This window comes from Equus przewalskii, chromosome 18 (assembly GCF_037783145.1).
Source record: "Equus przewalskii isolate Varuska chromosome 18, EquPr2, whole genome shotgun sequence".
Classification (NCBI taxonomy): Eukaryota; Metazoa; Chordata; class Mammalia; order Perissodactyla; family Equidae; genus Equus; species Equus przewalskii.
Genome location: NC_091848.1, coordinates 38,215,204 through 38,237,755, shown reverse-complemented (window position 1 = coordinate 38,237,755; position 22,552 = coordinate 38,215,204). Strand labels below are relative to the sequence as shown.

General features: G+C 45.5%; 1 protein-coding gene across 1 annotated transcript in view; it reads right to left on the bottom strand.

The window, feature by feature from the left end:
• Positions 1-442, bottom strand: part of SEMA5B (semaphorin 5B) — a 116,569-nt gene extending 116,127 nt beyond the window's left edge. The window contains exon 1 of the mRNA XM_070582615.1: positions 242-442. The gene's annotated coding sequence lies outside the window, so the exon portion shown is untranslated. The remainder of the gene's footprint in view (positions 1-241) is intronic.
• Positions 443-22,552: the final 22,110 nt, after the last annotated feature.

Below are 22,552 nucleotides of genomic sequence, written 5' to 3'. Positions count from 1 at the left end.
CTTTTAGCCTGGGACGATCTAGTCGATTTTTCTGCCTGTGGATTTGAAGGGGAAAAGAACCGCGTACAAAACGGGAAATCTGGTGTAAACTGCAGTCGAAGGGAGGGACGCGAGGCTGCTGGGCTGGACTGGAAAGCCAGAACTGGCCGGATTCGGGTCAACTTTACAAACGGCACGACCTTGAGTGAACCTCGCCAAGCCTCAGTTTCCTCGGCTGTAAAGTAGGGTTGGTAATACCTACCTACAGAACGATTTGAAGAACGAGTAAGGGCTACGGGGAGTAAAAGGACATCAGGAACGTTGGGAGGGCGTCCAAGAGATTGGCGATCCCGGCGGCCGGGGGCGGGGGCGGAGGAGTGCGCTGGGCTGAGGAGGGAAGGATTCGCGCGATCACACCCAGCGAGGCTGAACTGTTTACAGGTCGAAGTATCTAGTGTTTCCTATCGCCAGACAGAGGCGCAAGCTTCAAGTGTATCTGCCCCGGCTGCCAGAGGGATGGGAAGGGAGCCCTCTGCTGAACAAAACACGGTATTTTAAAATTAAAATGGTGACCTGAGAAAAGAAAACGAAAGAATGAAGGATAAAGACAAAGAACCTGAAAAATTAAATCCAGAGAAGTGTGATTTTAAGAGATAATCAAACAGAAATGTGAAATACAAAATTTAAGTTGGAAGAAACCATTAAAAGACTTTCTAGAATAAGCCAGACATTGGAGAATTAGAGTGAAGCTTTTTTTTTTGGGGTTGAGGAACAGTGGCTGTGAGTTAACATCTGTTGCCAATCTTCCTGTTCTTGCTTGAGGAAGATTCGCCCTGAGCTAACATCTGTGCCAGTCTTCCTTTATTTTGTATGTGGGTCGCAGCCACGGCATGGCTACAGTCCAGCAGTGTAGGTCAGCAACCGGGAACCAGGCCCAGGCCACCAAAGCAGAGAGCACCAAACTTAGCCCGTAGGCCATCAGACTGGCCCCTAGAGTGAAGCATTTTACATTACAAAATTCTGGGTAAGGGAAATCTCAGATAAAGCAGAGGGATGGAGACAGTAAGAGCCCCAGAGAAGCACCCCTTAGACACACGCACACACACACACACCCCTCTGAGCCAAGGTGAGAAGCATCTTGGCCTGGATGATAGGAAAGAAAGAAAGAATCCAAGAAGGGAGTTTATGAGATGCTGTAAAAAGGGAAACAGGGCACAATCTCAGAAATAAAGGCTTTCTAGGGCAACAGAAATGCTGAAACTCATAATGTGCAGAATGGAGAGGAAGTTGCAAAAGAAAGACATCAAAGGATAAGAGGAGAGAGCTGCAGAGAAGAGGGAAAAAGGAAGGAAATGGGCTGTCCCAGCAGAGCAGTCTGGTGGCCCATCCATTTAATTAGAGGTAGGAGTCAAGTTGGAAGAGGTAATGCAGGGCCTCGAGTCCAAACCTGTCATTTTACAGACAAGGACAACGAGACCTAGAGAGGGGAAGCAATGCTCCCAGAGTCACAGGCTGAGGTGGGGCAGGTCTCCTGATCTCCATTTGGGACCCTTCCACCGCTGTGAGTGCTGCCCCCCACCCCCCATCCACATCCCATTCCCTACAGAACAATGGGGACTGTTTATGTCATTGCAAAAATATAAATGTGTGTGATATGTAGACATCATTTAATTGCTACAAAAACATGAAAACATTCCATGTACTGCAGGGAAAAGGGCCGAGCAGGAGAGCTTCCCATTTGTCTGGCTGGGAGAGCAGACACAATGCCTTCTGAGTGGTTCTATCAGCAGCAGCTCTCTCTTGAAAGGCAATAAAAATCTTCTCTCTCCTTCAGCATATTCTCTCACCCTCCCTCTCTTTTTCCACCATGTTTTGATTGCTTTTTCTTCCTTCCCTTCCCCTCATCACTTCATGCCTTTCCGGGTTCTCCCTCTCCATGGTATGAATGAGTGTGAGAGTGCAGGAGGGGGCTTGGTACTGGAAGAGAGGAGACCCCAGTCTGGGGATACAGGCCAGGAGCCCTCCCTTTTCAGGGGAAGCAGGAGCCAAAGCAGGGAGACACCCAAGGAGACACAGACAGAGGAGCAGAGCTGCTTGGGATGCTGGGCTAATTAATCCTAATTGCTTCCTACAGTACTGTATTGATTAACAGTGATTACTCAAGAGCTCTCAATGCTAGAGCGTTTCGGAAGTCCAAGCTCAGGAACGGACAGCTGCTTCACCGGCCTGGCTTCCCACCTGCTTCAGGCAGCTCCGGAGTTTGGCCAGCCCAGCCTGGTTAGAATCTCTGAATCATTTACTTGAAGCAAAACCTGGAACCTTGCCCCATCACCACAGGTTCACCACCATCTTCTATCACCTTCCTTAAACCTTTGCACTAACCTGTGCAATAATTACTTCTATTGGGAGCGATTCTCCACCTACTGGAACAGTGTTAATTAAGCAGAATGTAAATACAGTAATTAATATAGAATTATCCAAAACAAACAAGCTAAAGAGCAGCAAGCCTAGGGCGTGGGAAGGAGTTCTTAGAATTCACTCTTGACCTAGAAATTCCAAACATATTTTGAACTAAGGTGCCAAGAGATGAAGAAGTAAGTCCCAATTCTCATGCTCAATGGTGGAGCACAACGCCGTCTCCTGCCTCCCACCTGAGGGCATTTGCTGGGAGATTTAGCTACCTCTGAAAAACAAGAGTGCAGGCACTCCCAGGAGTGTGTGTAGGTGTGTGTGATGTGTAGAAGTGTGTGCATACCTGTGCATAGCCCTGGTAGAAACACAAATCTGACCTTGCAGCAAAAGGCAAGCAAACAGCAGCCGCTCATGTACTGACAGGAGAGAGGAATTGAAAAGAAGAAGGCAGCAATCACTTATAATGTCCAAATAGTTTCCTGGCCCTGGCATCACCTGCTCATTGTTCTTGGGGATGGAAAAGAAAAAAGAAAATTCCCACCCCAGAAGTCATTGTCGATTTGTGAACCAAAAGCACACTTAGGTCAGAGGAACTAAAGTGTCACTAAATGGCAGCTTTGCCATTGTCCTGAGCTAATGTGAGAGAAGAGATCTTCCTTCCTGCCTTCCTCCCCAAACATTTAAGTGCCACTCACTCTGCTAGGTGGGGAGGTCACAGGAAAAGGAGAAAGCCAGAGCCTCACAGGCAGGCTGGAGAGGCAGACATAATCACAGCAAATGCAAGGACCGTCGTGGGACCAGAGCACTGTGTGCTCATGGAGGGCCGATGACCCACTCTCCCCAGCAGGGCAAGAAAGGCTTCACAGCAGAGGACCCTTCCAGCTGGGAATGGAGACAGGGCAGGAATTTGCCAGACAGAGAAGCGGGAGGAGGCAGAGTATTCCAGGCAAAGGAAATAGCATGTAGGAAAGCACAAAGTGATATAATTAGATTTCTGTTTTGGAAGAATTACTTGGCTCTGGTTAACAGATTCAGAGCGAGCTGAGGCAGTCAGTGTGAGCAGGTGCATCATGTGGCGGAAACGGCACTGCAGCCCAGTTAGAGCCTCTCACTTCTGGGGCCAGCCAGCCACTGATGAGCTGGGTGTCCTTGCACGAGCCTCTTCTCCTCTTCAATTGCCCTTCCTCGTGGAGGAAATGAGAGGAGCTGATCAACTGGTTTCTAAGGTTCTCTTTGCACACACATTCTATGGTTCTAACTCCTCCTGCAGGTACTTCTTTAAACTGTGTTCTTTACCATATTTATGCACTTAGTCCTTTCCACGTGGGTAACATTATACAGTTTACAAAAGTATTTTCCATACAGCATCTTTTGACCTTCACACTCCTGTGAAGGAGACAGCTACTCTACCGCTCCAGACGACCTTGTTCAGCCCTGTGGCTGTAAACACCAGCTCTGTGCTGATGAGGTCCACGTCTGTATCCGCAGCTCGGACCTCTCTCTGGAAACCCAGATGCAGAAGCAACCACCTGCTGCTGTCCTCCACGTGAACATCTAACAGGCAGCTCAAACTTAACATGGCCAACACTTCCGATTGTCTTTCCCCAAACTGGCTCCTCCTCCCAACTTCTCCATCCTAGTAAATGAAACCTCCATTCTTTGAGTTCTTCAAGGGCAAAATCTTGAAATCATCCCATACTCCACATCTAAACCATCAACAAATCTCATCGCCTCTACATTTGAAATACTTTCAGAATATGATAATTCTCCTCACCTCCTCCTCTAGCACCCCAATTCAAACCAACCTCCTCTCTCCCCTGGATGTTGGCTCTGCCTCCTTCACCTCTGCACATACAGTCTGTTGTCCACACAGAAGCCATCCGCAGTCAGATCCTGTCACTCCTCTGCTTAAAACCTCCTGTGCTCCCCAGCTCACTAGAGGAAAAGCCCCATACTTACCAAGTGCATTTCTGACATCATCTCCTACGCTCTCCCCTTCTTCCCTTCTCATCAGCCTCACCAGCCTCTCCACTGTTTCTCAAACACCCGAGCTTCCACCTCAGGGCATTTGCACTTGACGTTCTCTCTGCCTGGAAAGCTCTTTGGTCCGATGTCCACATGGGTCATTCCCTCACTTCCTTCGGTCTCTGTTCAAATATATCAGTTCATTAGAGATGAGTTGCTATCCTTTCAAAATTGACAAACCTCTGTCACTCCCTATCATTACCTCACACTGTACATACTTATTGTCTGTCTCCTCTGACCAGAAGATAAATTCCATGAAAGTGGGGATATTGCCTGCTTTGTTCATTGCTACAGTCCCAGCCCATGGAATGGTGCTTGGTAGAAAGAAGTGCACGATGACAATTTAGTGAGTGAATTACTATTATTGTCCCCATTTTACAGATAAGGAAACTGAGGTGCAATGACACAGTTGGCCATTTTCAGAGCTGAGATTTGAACTTAGATTTTTCCATATCATGCTGTCCTTTCCAATTGATTATTAGTCAACAGCTATATTTGCACTAAAAATCTTTTTAATAGAAAATGCATTTAGAGTAAAACACAAACTAATTGTCTTCAACCCAGTTAACCATGTGGGCCCATTGACCCACACAGCAGCTCTCCAAGTCACAACAGAGTGAAGAGTTAGCTCTCAAAACTCAAACCTCTAAAGTAGCCGCCAATCCCACATCTTCACATTCATCCTGGTGTCATTTTTGTTTCTCTCATTACAGTTCTAGTTTTTCTTCTCAATCCCTAAAAAATAAATCCCCTTCCAGGCCTTCATATATTTATCCTCCCCCATTATCTCTGGCAACTTGTGTAAACAAGTGTGTACATGCACACACACACCCCATTTTCACGTCTCCTAAGTCAGGAGTGTGGTGAGAGAGAAGGAAGCCTGACTTTGTGGCTTGCCCTTGGGCTGACACCTGGGGGCAATCACCTCTCTCTCCCCAGGCACTCAGAGTGCCTCTCCACCTTCCTCTTTCCTGCCATCCTGGCAAACACTGTCAGATTTGGGCTGAGGATGAGTCAGGAGGAAGTGAGATAGGGGAGGGGTGTGAATCAGAAGGCAGGGCAGAGGCACAGCTGGTCCAGCAGATGACAACAGGCTTCCTGGCTGACAAGCTAGATAAAGGGCCAAGTCAAGTGCTCGAACCTAGGCAAGGGGGCAGGGGTCACTCTCAGGACATTTGGAGCCATGGAAGAACACAAGGTGTGGTCACCCTTGAAGACATTTGAAAACAAGAGATCTGTGTCTATGATTCTTTCCCAGGGCCAGGGTGAAGCTGCAGAGGTCCCGGATGGATTAGGACAGACTGGGTGTTGGCCAAGGAAACCTAAGGCTGTATCCCCAGAGGGAGATCTGAATCCTGCTAGGAAGAGGACCCCAGATTGTAACAAAGAAGAGGCCCAGGCCTGATACTTAGAGGACCAGAGCAGGGCCAGACCTCCGGACAGCAGATAAGGAGGAATCTGAAGGAGAATCTGCTGCCTGAGTCGGGGTAGAAAACCACTAACACGATTGAGAGGTCCAGAAGGCTCCTGTGCCCTGACAAAAATGTATCACCCTGGCCCCTGAAATCCTCATGGTGGAGGGACAATAGGATGGCATCACGCCTTATCTAGACAAGCAACCTCTAAATTAACAGCGCCTTAGCAGGGGTGGGGGATAAACAGTAATTCTCTCCAAATTATCTGCTGAGCACATCACTGTACCGGGACTGTGCTACGTACCCAGAACCCATGGAGAGGAATCCTTCAATACATCGTTATTGATTGAATGCACGGAGGGATATGGTAGAAGATGAGGCTGGACTGTGAGCTCGGCCGGATTAGAGAGGCCTGGAATGCCATGGGAGGGCATTGGATTTAATCCAACAGGCCAGGCAAGGAGGACCACCTGACGTGGTGAGATGATGGCAGTGGGTGGGCTTGAGTGAGGGAAGCCCGTTAGGAGATTGTTACAAAAGCCCCTACATCTCACTGAGACCTTGATTAGGGCGGAGATGACAAAAATAATGAAAACACATTATTCACCTCGGCTGGATGAGGCAGAAACTGAAGGGACTAGGAAACAGAATAGGGAACTGAGATAGAGAGGAGTGAAAAAATAAGAACAGGAATATGGATGTCCAGAGAAGCTGGAGGTGTGAGCCAAGTGGATAATAAGGGAAGGCCCGGTGAAGAGAACTTTGCCCCCTGTCAATATGGCTTAGCTCTGGCTCTGCCCCAAGTCTGGGAAGCGAAGGGGGGTGGGATGTGCCCTTAACACATCCTGTGATGCTGCAGGCAGCTCGGATCTCAGACGTTAGCTGAGAAGCCCTGATTCTCGAGGAGAAGCAGCAGGCTCCTTCATTTCAATTAAATGAGAATTCTCTGCCTCTGTTATTTGCTCAGTTCTGCACTGAAGCTAGAGAGGACACAGACAAAGGATGAGCAATGCTTAAGGGATGATCATCTTATTGGGAATATGAGGTGCCTGCAAGAAGTAAATAGCAGGTAAATGCCAGACTGGCTGCTCCAGCAATAAACACCAAACAAGTTCAAGAGAGAGGGAGCCCATGGAGCTGTGTCCAGGAAGGCGTCTTGAAGGAGATAGGAGTTGTCCTGGACCACCCAGAAGATGTAGGAGTGGACAGGCACAGGGAGGGAAGAGACACACAGTGGAGTTCTTTGAGAAAGTAAAAAAGTAGATAAAAGGGAGAAACAGCTATAAACTACTTAGACTTTTTAAAAGCTTTTGACAAAATTCTCTAAGAAAGTCTCTTTTAAAAGGTTATATCACCGTGGGGCTAGAAGAGGGAATGATGTCTCTTTTATCAAGATTAGTGAAAAACTGAGATATGGAAAACAGAAGGTAGGAGCAGATTTTGGCTTCTCTAGATGGGACACTGTTAAAACTCCCTCCTCAAGAATCAATGCTGTAAATGGATAAACAAAATACGGTATAGACATATGGCAGAATATTATTCGGCTTTAAAAAAGAAGGCAGTTCTAACACATGCTACAATATGGATGAACCTTGAGGACATTATGCTAAGTAAAATAAGCCAGGCACAAAAGGACAAATACTGTATGATTCCACTTCTATGGGGCACCCAGAATAGTCAAATTCACAGAGAAAGAGAGTAGAATGGTGATTGCTAGGGCCTGGGGTGATGGGGAAATGGGGTACAGAGTTTCAGTTTGGGATGGTGAAACAGCTCTGGAGATGGATGGTGGTGGTGTTTGCACAACAATGTGAATGTACGTAATGCCACTGGACTGCACGCTTAAAAAATCATGAAGATGGTAAATTTTGTTATGTGTATTTCACCACCATTTAAAAAGAAAAGAACCCCAATATATGTAGAATGACCCAGTATATATACTAAGAAGCCAATATTTTTTTAAAATAGCTAACATGCTAAGTGTTATATTATGTCCACTTCACCACCACTACCACCTCAAAAGAGTCCTAGCCAAGATTGATTGGTCAGATTTAACATCTTTATGAACGTTCTGGAGGGGAAAGTCACATGACAAACCTCCACGTTGTAGATGACTAATGCATTCTTCTGGTTACAGTAGAAATAAACTGACAGGCTTTGACAGTAGAAGACACCAGAACCATCGTCCTCAATCCTGGATGGTCAATAGAATTGCCAGGGGGAGCTTTTAAATAGATCTGTATCTGGACCCCAGCCCAAGAGAGTCTGATTTAGCTGCCCTGCGTTGGGGCCTGGGGAACTGGTGTTGTTTCAAAGCTCCCAGGTGATTCTGATCTACAGCCAGGGTTACCTGTGTAGAGCATTAAAGCTGAAAATCCCTGGGCTTGAGTCTGGGCTCTGCCGTTTGCCAGCTGTGTGATGATCAAGTTACTGGATCTCTCTGTTTCTCAATAGTCTTGTCTTCAAAATTGGGTAATTATAATCCCTACTTCAAAGGGTTGCAGAGAGGATTACAAAAGATACTGCACACTTAGCACCGTGCCTGGGGCGTTTTAAGAGCTCACTAAATGTTAATTATTATTGTTATCAATTGAGTTTGCATAAATTGGCAGATGAATTTAGCATGGCATGTACAAACATGTTTAAAAATAAACAAATCCAAACTTTGTGACTAACGTCTCTGTCAAAAGCCAGGAAAGGACCTGTGTCTTTAGAAGCATTTTCCCTTCCAGTACGTGAGTGTGAAGTACTGCTTTGCTCCAAAGGCCAAGAAAACACACATCAGGCATCAGCAAGGGGTCAAGGGAACTGAAAATAACCCAGCCCACACCATTGCATTTTTCTAAACTCGGTGCATCCTCCCCTCCTTGATTTGGGCGTCACAGAACCTCTGAGGGGATGTTCTGACACTGGAGAAGAAATGGAGATAGAGCAATTGAGGGCTGTGGAGAGAAGACAGGCCATAAAGTTTAGAATTCTCCAGATTGGAAAAGGACGCGACGGAAATCAGTAAGCTCATCAAGAACCAGGAGAAGGTGAACAAAGACTTATTCAACCTGAACACTCACTGGAGGGGAAGATGAGCGAGGAACAGTTAGAACAAATAAAAGAAATGGGTAATAAATTCGTGAAATGCGTTACTCCGAGATGTTTCACATGAGGGAAATGTAAATGAGTTCACAAAGGGTCTGGATGAATTAATGTCAGAGATGTAAATGGATGCCCAGGGGAGCTGACATACGCCCACACTGAAGGCACGTCCTTTCCAACAATGGGCTGGAGAGACCATAGTCTGACCAGGATATGCGTTCCAATTTTCTTAGTGTCCCTACAGAGTGATTTGGCGAAGGGTCAGGAATGAATATGAATGTGCTATGTTTAGGGACAGTGAGAAAACTAGTTTGGCTGGAGTAAAGGGGCCATGTTAGGAAGTGAGGGTGTTTGCCCGCATATGAAAGACTAGATTATCACTAGATTATTAAGGGTACCCAGAACTCGTACTGAGAGGCTGAAATTAGTCCAGAAATCACAGAATGTTGTAGCTCTTCTAGTCCCACTCTTTCCTTTAAAGGATAGAAAACTTGAGCTCAAGGAGATAAATTCACTTGCCAAGGTCCTATAATGTGTTAACAACAGACTGGATGTGGGAAGGACTTTGGAGGAAGACCATTACTAAGTCAGTAACCTTGAGCAAGTGTCTGACCTTTGAGCCTCCATGAAATAACATGACCCTCCCCAGGCCACATTAGCTTGGGGGTAAAAGTAGAGACTTGGCAGACGTCACAAAGCTCTATTTCTCAGGTTCCACCCCCATTTAGCTCTGTGGGAATCCTAAGTTTCCCCCAGTTCCTCCAGGCAGTGCTTGCAAGCCCCAGCGTAGCTCTCAGCTCAAGTCCTGTCAGCTGCCCTTACTTCATCCCTCCTCCTTGCTTTGGCTTTTTGGGTTAATGTCCCCAGCCTCTACTGGTGTCCCATTTGAGTGCCCTCCTCGTGTCCAACAATATCTCCAACTCATGTGTTGATGTTTGCGTAGAGGGCATTGTCTCCCAGGGTGCAGAAACCACTGGCCTCAGTTTCCCCCTCACTGTCCTTTTTAATTGTTTCTTGAAAATGGAACCAAAGTACCTTTGGGTGTTGTTTGCTCTGTCCTGCAGCTCTCATGCCTCAGGACTGGTGTCTAGGCTCCTGGACAACCTGAGTGGTACCTTCCTGCTGCCCTCACACTTCACCCTCTCCTCCAAAACTGGTTCATCACCCTTGAACTTCTCCCAGTTGGATCCTCAGTGCCCAGCACAGTGTTGAATACATTATAGGCGCTCAACAAATACTTGTTGAATGAATTCATGGGCAAATATCTCTCTTCCAGTGCATTCTCTCTTCACACTTAGAAAATTAATTTTTTCCCAGGAGAGTCAAACCAGTCCCTGCCTCCTTGTCCACTCATTGTCCCTGTAGCTTCCAGATGGGCTTATCTGAACTTCAGGGTAAACATGGCTTAGGCTCCAGCTAGGATCCTATAAATCTAGGGTGCATCCGATGAGATAAGGTAGATCAACGTGTCCAGCATAGAGCCTGGGAGATCACAGATAACTCAACACCATTATTCCTTTTCTTTCTTTAGCCTAACTAGGATCACTGAGTCAGAAGGGGAGAAAATATCAAAGGTTTCACACAAAGAAATTCATTCAAAATGAAAGCAATTTGGAGTGGGTAAAATTGTGGTACATCCACATCTGGCATAATGTGGGTAGTTCTACTCACTGAACCTCTAAAGGGCTACAAGGATTTCATTTACTACAATTTTGCTTTAGAACTCATCCTTTTCCGGAGGATTAAAGCAAGTTAAAAAGTTAGAAAACAAACACTTATATAAGAAAAGAAGGAAAAGAAAAATAAACATATCAACCAATTGATTGGTTTCAAGAATGAGGAGAGTGAGAAGCGAGGCTGGTAAGGGAAGAGATGGTTGTCAGGGGATGAACATGTCACAGGTTAGTGTAATTGGGATGGAGACCAAAGAGGTACATCTGTGGGAGTTCGTGGATGGGGGTGCGGAATGCTCAGTGTTTCTTTGATCAATCTAAGAAGAAAGTAGAAACCCGGTTAAAGGCAACAAAAGAGGTATGTTGGTAGATTTGAACTTGGAAATGAAAATAGTACTGCTTTGAAGGAGGCAATTTGTACTGATGCTACAGAATGATATTTGAGATGTTAACCACTGTGTTCTTTTCTTCTCTTTTTCCTCTTCTCCATCTTACACTGGCCTCAAGGCAAGAGAAGAGAAAGCTCCCTGGATTTTCTAGACCTTGGGAGTGGCATGAGAGGGCACATTTAGTTCCTATGAGTCGGGTGGCAGAGTTAACGCAGAGAGAGCGCCAGAGCAAGCTGGAGCCCTGGGAGAGGTGTCTCAGATAGGATGAGGGGCCGTGCATCAGAGGGATGTGGTCTGGTCTGTCACCACCAGTGAATCTGATGGGGATATGACCACAACTCAGGGATCCCCAGGACCAAGTCTAATTATGAGGACCGTAGAAGCTGCAGACAGACACCTCCATTCACCTTACAACCCCACTGCCAGGGGAGAATTTGCAGAATCTCATATTCCTTTAGGAACTCAATACCTTCCCCAAAGGAAAAGGAGAAATCATATTGAGTTGACTAGGTTTTAAATAAAAAATGGCTAAGAACTACTGAATTGTATTGAGTTCACTTGAAAGTGACTATTTCTTGCATCAAGCAGAATAGGGGCTCAAGGTCAGAAATTAACTTGAGTTATAAGAAAACGAAGTTACATGTTCGCACATCCTAGTTTGTGCATGTGAAATTTGTACCTGCTATTCTGGTTTTTATTGCCGCTGTTGCTATAGTAACACCTCAATTAACCAGATAGCATCATTCCAGGAGCTTTGTGCTTCAGGAATAGCCCCAAAATGGAGATGAAACCTATTTCTAATGGTAAATAGTCCCTGCACATGGAGTGACAATGAAAATGGTAAAAGTAGAAAAGGTCTGAAGAGCTCACTAAGTCTGGTGTGCCAGAAGCCCCTGTATTCTCTTCTTTCTTCCACCACTTCTTGGATGTGTGGCCTTGGACAAGTCTTTTAACCTCTCTGAGACCAAGAACTTGGCAGGAGAATTGTGACTATTCCTGGGAAACCATGATGAGCTACACATGTGCAACGTAGGATTTCCCTATTAGATGATGATTTCAGGTCACATGTGGGTGTATTTGTCATTCAGCCTCTAATACAGTGTTTGGCAAGTGCTAAATGTCCACTGTATGCATGTGGAACTGAACAGATTGACCACAGCTGGTAAGGTCAAAATGCTCCCTGGGAACATGAAGACCACAAGAAGAGGGATAAGGAGAGAAAGGAGAAGAAAGGGGCAGGAAGCAGAGCAGGAAATGGTGGAAAAGTCAGTCAGGAGTGCTTCAGAGTCAGAACCACTAACTGTGACCTTGGGCAAGTTAATTCATCATTCTGGACCTCAGCTACCAAATGGGATAATAATAGTACCTACCGCCTCGGGTCCATGTAGGATTAAATGATTAGCATAAGTAAAGTAGTGGTACATAGAAGAGCTCTGTGTTAATTACTGCTATTATTAGACACATTCACAGGGCATATGAAAGATGGGTACTCTCATCAATAATTAAAGAAATGCGTATGAAAATAAAATACCATTGTCACCTGTTGGCAAAGATTATTTTTAAAATTATTTACAATCCTTGAAACTTTCACCTTCTATGAAGATATAAAAAAATTGAAGGGATGGCAATTGGGGAGGAAAGGATTATTTGAGGAGGATTTCTCTGGAAAGAGTTGTGCTGAGAGTCCCATCGTCCCCTGTCTGTTGTGGTCATCCGTCGGTGTCCCCGTCCCCGCCCACCAAGGGTGGAATGCCAGTCCCTATTCATCAACTCAAGGCTAGTGAATGGGGATTCAACAAAACCACTCAGAAAAAAAAACTATGTGACCCTCCCATTGGAGGAGGGGAACACAGGAGACTGGTATCTGTCCCCATGAACCCAGACGGCAGGGGAGGTGGGGGAGCTGCTTGGGAGGCTGAGAGCAGGAGAGTTGCAGTCAAAGAGACACAGCAGGGAAGTCTCAAAAAAATCCGGGAAAGTGTCCCCAAGACAGAGGCAGCTTTAAATATTCACTGTGCTATGTTATGAGAGCACAAGGCCATCTTGTGACAGGACCAGAAAAATAAAAACTTTCTTTTCCTCCTTCCCACTCCTTCTTCCCTGGCTGTGGCCACAGAGGGATGAGAAGCAGCAGGTAGTGGAAAGAGGAGGAAAGAGGCTGACCACTCTCACTGCCAAAGGCAGACAGCTTGCCTAGATAGGGGAATGGGGGCAAGTCTTATCTTTGAATGAAGATTAAAGTGCTAATAGAATTAGCCTTCTATTACTGAATTTAAGATTGTGTTTGAATCTTAAAGTGATCACAAGCTGTTTTATTATTTAAAAGTGAATAGAGTTTAAACAGGGAGTAGATTTCCTCTGATAAACAGGTTTAAAGAGACGTGGGAAGCGGAAAATAATTTGTTTTAGTGTTACATCCTATGAATCCTCTTTACGGATGGCAGATTGTTTTCAGGGAACGCTCAGTTGTTGCTGTGGATGGCCCTATTTGCCAGCCCAGCATCCAGCCCCCTCTGTTAGCAGCACCCTGATTTCCCGGTGGGGAATGACTGCTCCCTCAGGCTGCAGTTTTGGTAGACTTGTTAACCAAGGCACCCACTCCCTCTGGCTAAGAGAAGGGTGTGTACCAAAGCTAAGCCAATTGGACTTTCTCTCCAGACTCTTGACCTTGAGGGCAGAACCAACATTAGTTCCTCTGCCCAGATCTCTGGAAATTCCCTTGATTCTATGGGCTGCCCCAAATCCATCAAATAAATTCCTTTTCCACATAAGTTAGCCATTGCCAATCTCTGCTGCCTGCAATGGAAAGATCCGTGTGTCAAACTAGAGGGAAACCATATGTGCCAGAAGAGAGCTGGCGATGTGACAAGTGTCATCCTATGAGAGGGATTCCCAAGTTCCTCTAATGAAAATGTCACAGAGCACATCTCAGCTTTCGTGGAAAGTGGACAGTTATAAAAGGTGGCAGGTGGGTAGGTAGGTAGATAGATAGCCACACATATAGGTAGATATGGATACGATTTTTATTTTGTTTATCATACAGTCTCCTCTCTCTGGCCCTGTGCTAATCGAAATGGTGAATAGATTTGAATAAGCAAGTGTGGTTGATGGAGTCGTGTAATTTCCGATGGGTTGCTTTGGCATTTCAAAATGAGACACAGAATTAGAAGATGATACCAAGTTAGTGAAAAGGAATTGCTTTGTCATGAAGCCATAGACCAATTTCATGGCTTTTTCAAGAAACTATTTTCTGAATACTGTCTCTCTTGAGCAGTTTTATAGTGTTTCTGAGACCGGTTTTTTATGTGAGGTTTAATGATCTCTATCCCAGTAGGTATCAGTGAATCAAATGTCCTGGGGTTCAAGCTGAATAAAATAGATTAAAATCTAGAAATGTGCATTGAGCCCTGTAGCAGATATTGTTGGTGCCCTACCCAGTAGCTGTCCCCTCCCACTTGTTTGTTAATAGAATATGTGTACTGTTCAACTATCAGGCAGTCATGTATTTCAGGGACGGGTCACCCCAGCCCCAGTCCAATGGACAGTCTTAGTCATTCAAAATAATTCTATTTATTTTGCTGGTGATTGGCTTTGAAAAAGACATGTGACTGAACCCTGTCCAGTGGGATATTAGTATCCATTTGCTGGATAGAACGTTCCAAGAGAGGTTTCTTAGTCTTACATGGAGACACAATAAAAAGATTGGCCCTTTTCTGCCTCTGGATGGTAATATGTGAGGATGTCATGCCTGGAGATAGTGCAGCTATCTTGTGACTATGAGGAAAGCTAGCTAGTGTACTTAGGATGGCAGAGAGGAAAGATAGATAGAACTTGGATCATTGATAATGTTGAGCCAATTAATTAACCAACCCTAAAACGGCCTTACCTCTAGCCTTCTTATTATGAGAGTTAAGGGTAAGTCTCTTTATTGTTTCAGACATTTTGAGTTGTTTTCTACTATTTGAAAGCCTTTTCCTTTGAAGAGTTTACAATCTCGCTTAAAATTTTCACAGAATGGGGGCCGGCCCTGTGGCCAAGTGGTTAAGTTCTCACGCTCTGCTTTGGGGGCCCAGGGTTCGCCAGTTCAGATCCTGGGCGCAGACCTACACACTGCTCATCAAGCCACGCAGTGGCAGCATCCCACATAGAAGAACTAGAATGACTTGCAACTAGGATATACAACTAGGTACGGGGGCTTTGGGGAGGAGAAAAAAAAGGAAGATTGGCAACAGATGTTAGCTCAGGGCCCATCCTCCTCACCAAAAAAATAAATAAAGCATACCTTTAAAAAAAAGTTCACGGAATGGATCTTTCAATATATAGCACCAGTTGCTTTCAGACAAAGATATATTTCCCAACTGGTACTAGCATTCTTTTGAATCTTATATGAAAGATTACTTGAGAACCACAGAACTCCCTAGATAAGCAGATCTATCCTATGACTCGATAATTCTAAAATGCTCCCTGAGGTTATGGTCTGACAATATTTTTACCAGCTTCCTGCCGTCCCCAATCACCCTCCTCACTCCATGTTACTTCCCTGATCTGACCTATGGACCAGGGGGATATTCTGAGTATGAAGTATTGTTGCAAAACAAATGTCATGAGCAAGCTGCTCTATCAGTAGATACTACTGAGGATTTCTTCAGCCTTGTGACAATATTAAAGATATGGCTTTCATATTACTCGTGCCTGAGAGTCTCTCAAAAGTCAAATATTAAATAGAACTTGAGGAAATCGTGACCAGTGGCATATCTAGAGAAAAGTGAGATGAGGAGGAGGATGATAATATGAAAGATATTTTGAACAAATCAGTGTCAAAATCCTCTTGCACAACTTCCTGGAAATGGCAAAAGATACTCTGCCTTTACATCCAAACCCAAAGCTCCTACCTGTGAAGGCACTGGGGGCCCAGTCTAGCTCACGGTAGTAGAGATGCAGAAATAACTAAGGGCTGCTGAAGGGTTAAAAGACACGGATAGCCACAGTGAAGAAGAAAACGCTGGTCTGGAGGACAAAGCAATCACTGGGGAGAAGGTAGCTCTGACCTTTGATTTGCAAATTAATTTTGCAGAAAGGCAACTTGCAGTACATTGTCCCCAAGAGCAGACAGGATACAACCTTCCCCTAGTTTTATGAGAGAGAAGCAAATAGCCAAAAAGCAAGCCGCCTTTGGGGCTTTTCCAAGAGAGCAATTTGCAGGGTGCATCCCGGGGTCAGGGATCACTCAGCCTTATGGGCCACCCCATCTGCCATGATTACTGCAGTATAAAGTGATGGCCGGTGTTTGGGAGGCTGACCAGAGCCTGCATGGTGTGGAGGGACACCCCAGGCTTCGATGCCACCTGTCTCCTACCACTCCTGCCTCCTGTCTCCACCTATCCCTAGTTGTGTGACCTTGGGCAAACTCCTTATCCTTTTTCAACCTTAGTTTTTTCACTTATAAAACACAGATAAGAGGCCCACCTGCTACATAACATGAATGTGGTGGATGCCTATTGTTTTGTGGATCCATACCCCTTTGTCTCCCGACCCCCCTCACTCCACCTACAAGGTTTCCAGGGTGGTCATCCTGTTAGTACCTTGACCTCTGCCTCTTGGCCACAGTTTTTGGTCTGAGACACACACCAACCAAACTGGGCTAATGGGAGTGCTGTCCAGGGAAGTTTAGGAAATGAAACAATGGAGAAAGAAGGGCTAGTCTCATACTGAAACTGAGGACCAATAAACTGAAGACAGGAAGATTCCTTTGACTTCAGAGCAGAAAAAGATGGTCAGCAGTGAGAGAGAACAAGGAAGGAGGAGCCCAAAGATAACCAGAGAAGAGAAAAAGCAACTTTCCCCTGGTCCTCCCGCAGGGCTCCAGCCTGGTCCCACTCAATTCCCCGTGCTTGGACTCTATTGGAGACCCCATAAATCTGTCTGATCATCTCCATTTTTGCCTAGCTTGGCAGGAGTCATTTTCTGATACTTAATGACCAACAGAGTCCTTCATAACACAGCATAATATATGACAGGGGGTTCTCACTATTCATTCAACAAATATGTCTTGAGTGCCTACGCTGTGCCAGGGAGATCCTAGGGTCCGGGATACACAGTCCCTATACTCCTGGGACTTACAATCCCTTGGGGAATCTGTATTCCACATTTCACAAATAATCACCCAAGTAAATGTATGCTTCAACGCTTGTTTCCTTTCCCTTGTGTTATTAGAAAAGGGCTAAATTATGTCCCATACAGACACTTAAGAAGCTAGAGAAGCATCTTAATGAGGTTAAAGGTCAAGTTCTGGCACTTCAACAGTTAAACTTCAGTTGTGTAGAAAATGTACTAATCCCAACAGCTTCTTCCCTCCTGCCAAATGTGTGGCCTCGCTGTGTATCCATGGGCCTCACGTTTCCCATCATCACCTTTATTGCTCTCTTTAAGTCCTGGGGTTTCAATTTCCCTTCCCATCAGAATGATTCTGCTTCTAACAACCCCAGACCCTTCCCCCTGTTATTCTGTAGCCCCAGGCTGGTGCATCCACATCGCCTAAGACAGCCATCCCTCCCCAGCATAGGGCTGCGCAGACCCCAAGGAGCTGTGTTGTCACTGATTTATGACTCCTTGTCCTCTGCCTGTTGAGGAAAATCACTTTATCAAGATGAGAAGTCAGGGTGGGGGTGGAGCGGTGTTTCCTTTTGGCTCCACAAGCTCGCCTGCATATTCCGGAGGCTTACATTTACAAGTCATCAGGACTGCGTGTGAGTGATGTGGAGAGAAATTACCAAATACTAAGCAGAGATGTGTGCTTTGCCTTACATTTATTCAGTTGTGCTTTTCAGGATTTAAATGCAGGGTGGGGACGGAGCGATGCTGAATGTGGCAATAAGGAGCAGAGGCAGCCTGCCTGCAGACATTTTAGGGGAGACACTTTCCTGCGTCTTAGTCTCCCATTCAATGAATCTGAATGTACTCAGGTTTTATTAGCATCATCTTCATTGTCATCAATACCGTGATCATCAGATTTCTGAAATGGAAGTTTCTTGAGCATCCTCCTAGTTGAACCCACTGTTTCACAGATGAGGAAGCTGAGGTTCAGAAAGGAGTAATGATTTGCCTGAGGTAATCCTGTACCACTGGGGCAGGGGCTAAAAACCATATCCTTTGACTGTTGATCCATTGTTGTCAGGCTTTCTGTGCTGAGTAAGACTGATTCACTGGGTGTTGTCCAGTGGCCCCAGTGTGGTATGCAGCGAACTCAACATTAGGGTGTCCCATGGGACCAGCCCGGTGTCACAGTGGTTAAGTTCGAATGTTCTGCTTTGGCAGCCTGGGGTTCGCCGGTTTGGATCCCTGGTGAGGACATGGCACCGCTTGGCAAGCGATGCTGTGGTAGGTATCCCACATATAAAATAGAGGAAGATGGGCACGGATGTTAGCTCAGGGCCAGTCTTCCTCAGCAAAAAAGAGGAGGATTGTCAGCAGAGTCAGCTCAGGGCTAATCTTCCTCAGAAAAACAAAACAAAACAAAACAAAGCAAAAATACATTAGTGTGTCCCCAGTCTCAGACAGATGTGAAAAAATACATGAGGCAGAATTTTCTTATTATTAATTTCCATTTAAATAGTCATGTAACCATATTATAAAAACTTGAGAAGTAGGGAAAGGAAAAAATTAGTCCCATCATCCTAACACAGGCCATGTTAGCATTTCGTTCCTTTCTAATTTTTTCCCTTATATTAGATTTTCTCTGCAGGCCATTGTGATTACAGTGTATCTGCACAATCTTGTATCCTGTGTTTTTATTTAGCTTTATGGCACAAGCATTTCCCGTGTTATTGCTTTGTCTTCACAGCCATAAAGCTAATGATTACTTAATAGATGTACCACAGTTTACCTACCCATTCCTGTGTCATTGGACATTTAGGTTTCTCCAACTTTCCATTAATATAAAGAATGCTACAATGAACATCTTACACATATAGCTCCTCCCCCCGCCCCCGCCATATTTATGCTATTTCTCTAGGATAGCCTCCAAAAGTGGAATAGCTAGGCCAATGATTCTGACAAGTTTTATGGCTCTTGATACATATTGCCAAATTGTCTGCTTAAAGCTTCTTTCCAATTTCCAGAAACAGTTTTAAATGAGTCAAAAAAGTGACCAAATAAATATTTAGCAAAGAATTAAGTAAGAACCACTTCACGTATGCATCAGGTGTGCACGCTGGGTAAATGCATTCCAGGTTGTATGCTGTGGGATAATCCTGTCTCTCTCAGAGGCTTGAAAGGAGAGGAGGAGAGTAAAGGCCCTCAGGCTCGCCACATCTTTCTTACCTCCAGGCTTCTGGGCTGTAGTTCTTGGCTGACTACACAACAGAATCACCTGAGATACTTATCAAACTGCTGATAGCCAGGACTGGTCCCCAGAGATGATCGTGTAATGGGCCTACAGCGTGGTCCAGCTCTGAGATGGTAGAAGTTCCCCCCGTGATTCTAATGGACCAGGGAGCTTCTCTGTGTGAACCCAGAGGCAGGCAGGGAGCTGAGGTCAACAGAGGTAAAGATCTTGAGTGATGTCCCCAGACCTACTTCCTTTACTGCTTCCTGTGCCCCAGGGAGACCTCAATCCATGGGTGCCAAAGAGTCTCCCACTGCTCCTCCCATCCTGAGGCCGGATGTGCCTGCCACATCCAGCTCCCACACACTGACTTTGGAGGAACCCCAAAGATTCCTGCAATTAGGAAATGTGAAGGAACACGATGTCAGGGCGTCTCCCAACTGCCAGCCTGAGGGGCCTTAAAAGGATGGGGATACCAAAAGTCCAACTTTGAGGGACTGGTGAACACATCATAGTACATGCATTGTGGAGTATCAGACAGCCATTAAAGAGTTTATTTGTTAAATGAAACTCTCAAATGAAACATTTTTCAAAATTCTGAATGAAAAAAGCCAGATGCAGAAGAGATGTACAGAATGCATTGACTTGGAGATAAAAGAACCTATTGCATGCATATTCACTTGCATGTGCGCAGGAGGTGTCTGAAAAGATACGTAGGAAATGAATAAGGGTATTGGTCTAAGCAGGTGGGATTGGAGGCCCAGGAGTGGGGAGAATAAAGGGGAGTGGAAATGGTCACCACAGGCCCTTCTCTACTACTTATCTTGTGTGTCACAAGCATGTATTACTTTTCATTTGATTTTTAAAAGAATATTATAAGGTTTTCCAATAACAGAGGGAAAGAGAGATCCCAATAGTAAGAATAAGAACCCTGTATATTCCTCATAGCACATCACGGTTCTAAAAGCATACCACAATCCCTCTTGAGATAAGTTGGGTCAATATTTTTCCCATTTTATAGACAAACAAACTGAAGCTCAAAGAAATAAAGAAATAGCAAGAGCATCAGGTCCAGTGAGAAGTGGACTTGAGTCCAGGGCTCCAGACTCACAGCCTCTGACCCAAGCATCCTCTTTACAATTCCATACATCAGAAATAAATCCCAAAGGAGCAGGATTCTGATGTCTTGTAAACACTGATTTCTATTGGCCATGGCTTTTCCTGCCCAGTTCCATATGCAGTGGAGCCCTGGGTAGGCATCAAAGGGTGCCCCAGGACCCCGCTCCCAGAGGAGATGGGAGGAGATGAAGAGCTGGGCTGCTCACCTTCCAGGAGGTCAGTGGCAGAGATGAGGCCTGAGAGGCAAGCAGGGCCCTTTCCTGCAGGTTCTGCTGTTATAGCTCCTCTGCCTCCCAGGGCGTGGGTGGAACAGAGGGGAGAGGCAGTCTGAGGGTGAACTGGCTGCAAGTGTGTGGGGAGAGGAAGAAACACAATCATTGATAAAGGAAAATGCAACGTGCAGTGTGAAGCTGACCGGTAGCACTTCCGGCCCTGGAGATCTGGCTCCCAGCCCAACCCCGCGGACTTTGGTACTAAAGGGTTAACCACCAATCACCACCTGAGTCTGGGCCTGAATTCCCCCAGGCCTGGGACAGAGCCCTTCAGAGCAGGAGAGAGAGAGAAAGGGAAAATAGATCAAACTCCATCGGAGCCCCATAAAACACCACACCTGCAGAGAGAATCTTTTAAAGGTCAACGTGTTCCTGGCTTGCATGCTACGCCCTCTTCACCTCTCCCCATTAAATCTGGAGTGCTTCAGGTGGTGGGGAGAGAGGCAACTTCCTCACCTCCACGTCCCTGCAGCGCTTTGCCTCAAATTGGCATAAAACTCCTCTATAAAAATGCATCGAAGTAAACACAGCAGACACCACCAAGGACGGTGACGGCAAACACTTATTCCATTTTACTGATTTATGTATTAATTTTATACCTTTTATAAATTGTGTATTATATTATATAAATATATAATACGTTATATCAATTTTATAAATTTCTATAAATTACTAATTAATTTACTTCTAATTTATTATTGAACTTGTGAAAGAGGAGCTAACCATTACTGACGCCATTTTACAGATGAAGATTCTTGCCTAGGGCCACACCAAGGGCAAAGGGGAGCCAGGCCTGGCTGGGCAGGGTGACTTGGACAGAGTGTGCTGGCTCTGCCACACTGCCCATACGGTTTCCCTAGGGCAGTGCATTTCTCTGAGAGAAAGTGCCGAACCCTAGGTACCCAGTAGGAGATTTCCCACAGAAAGACGGGGTAGTTAGAGTGGTGGTTTCAGAGGTGGGTTTGATAGGGAAGGATTCGGGCTCGTTACGTAAAGAATGAACTTGTGAGCCATGTTCATCTGATGAAAAAATCTATCAAGCCACACTTAGGATTTGCACACTTTTTTGTATGTAGGTTATGCTTCAATAAAAATTAAATTAAAACAAATGAGCTAGCAAAGAGTCCCCGGGGCTCCTGGTGCTGTCTTATATAGCAGGATGACTGGTTAATTCTTTTCCTTCCCAGCAGGGTGGGAGATGACAGGTGTTGGCTCCCCTGGAATCTCTCTCTGCTCCACAGCATCCTCCACACTGCCACCGAGCTGTCAACCTGAAATAAAGGCCCCATCAGGTCCTCCTCTACCTACAGTTCCTCACTGGCTTCTTGTTACCTCCAGAATAAATTCCAGATTCCTTGGCAAAGTCGACCACATTCTGTGCCTAACCAACTTTCCAATCTAATCTTTCATAGGAGAGGTGGCATAAGACCCTGAGCTCTATCATCTCCTGGCTCTGTGAGCTTGGGCAGGTCACTGAACCTCATCTGTAACACAGGAGTGATGGTAATGTGCCAGGATCGTGGTGAAGAGAGCAGAGATGATGTACGTGGAATGCATAAACTGTCGGGCACCCGGGTAGCACTCAATGAATGTTTGCTATCGCTTCTCATGTTTCACTTGACTGCCCAGACACAGTAGATTATTTCCTCACTATTCTCTGACCCATCTTCCCCTCTCATTCCTATGTTTTCTTTATTCATCCAAATTCTCTTCTCCTCTCTAAGAGTAGTTCAGGTATTCTGCACATTTCCAGCAGGTGAGCCAACATTCCGGGTCTTTCTCAGAGACACATCCATTGTTCTCAGCAATCATCTTGTGTAGTATGACTCCCTGCCCTCTCTGCCCCCTCCAGGCA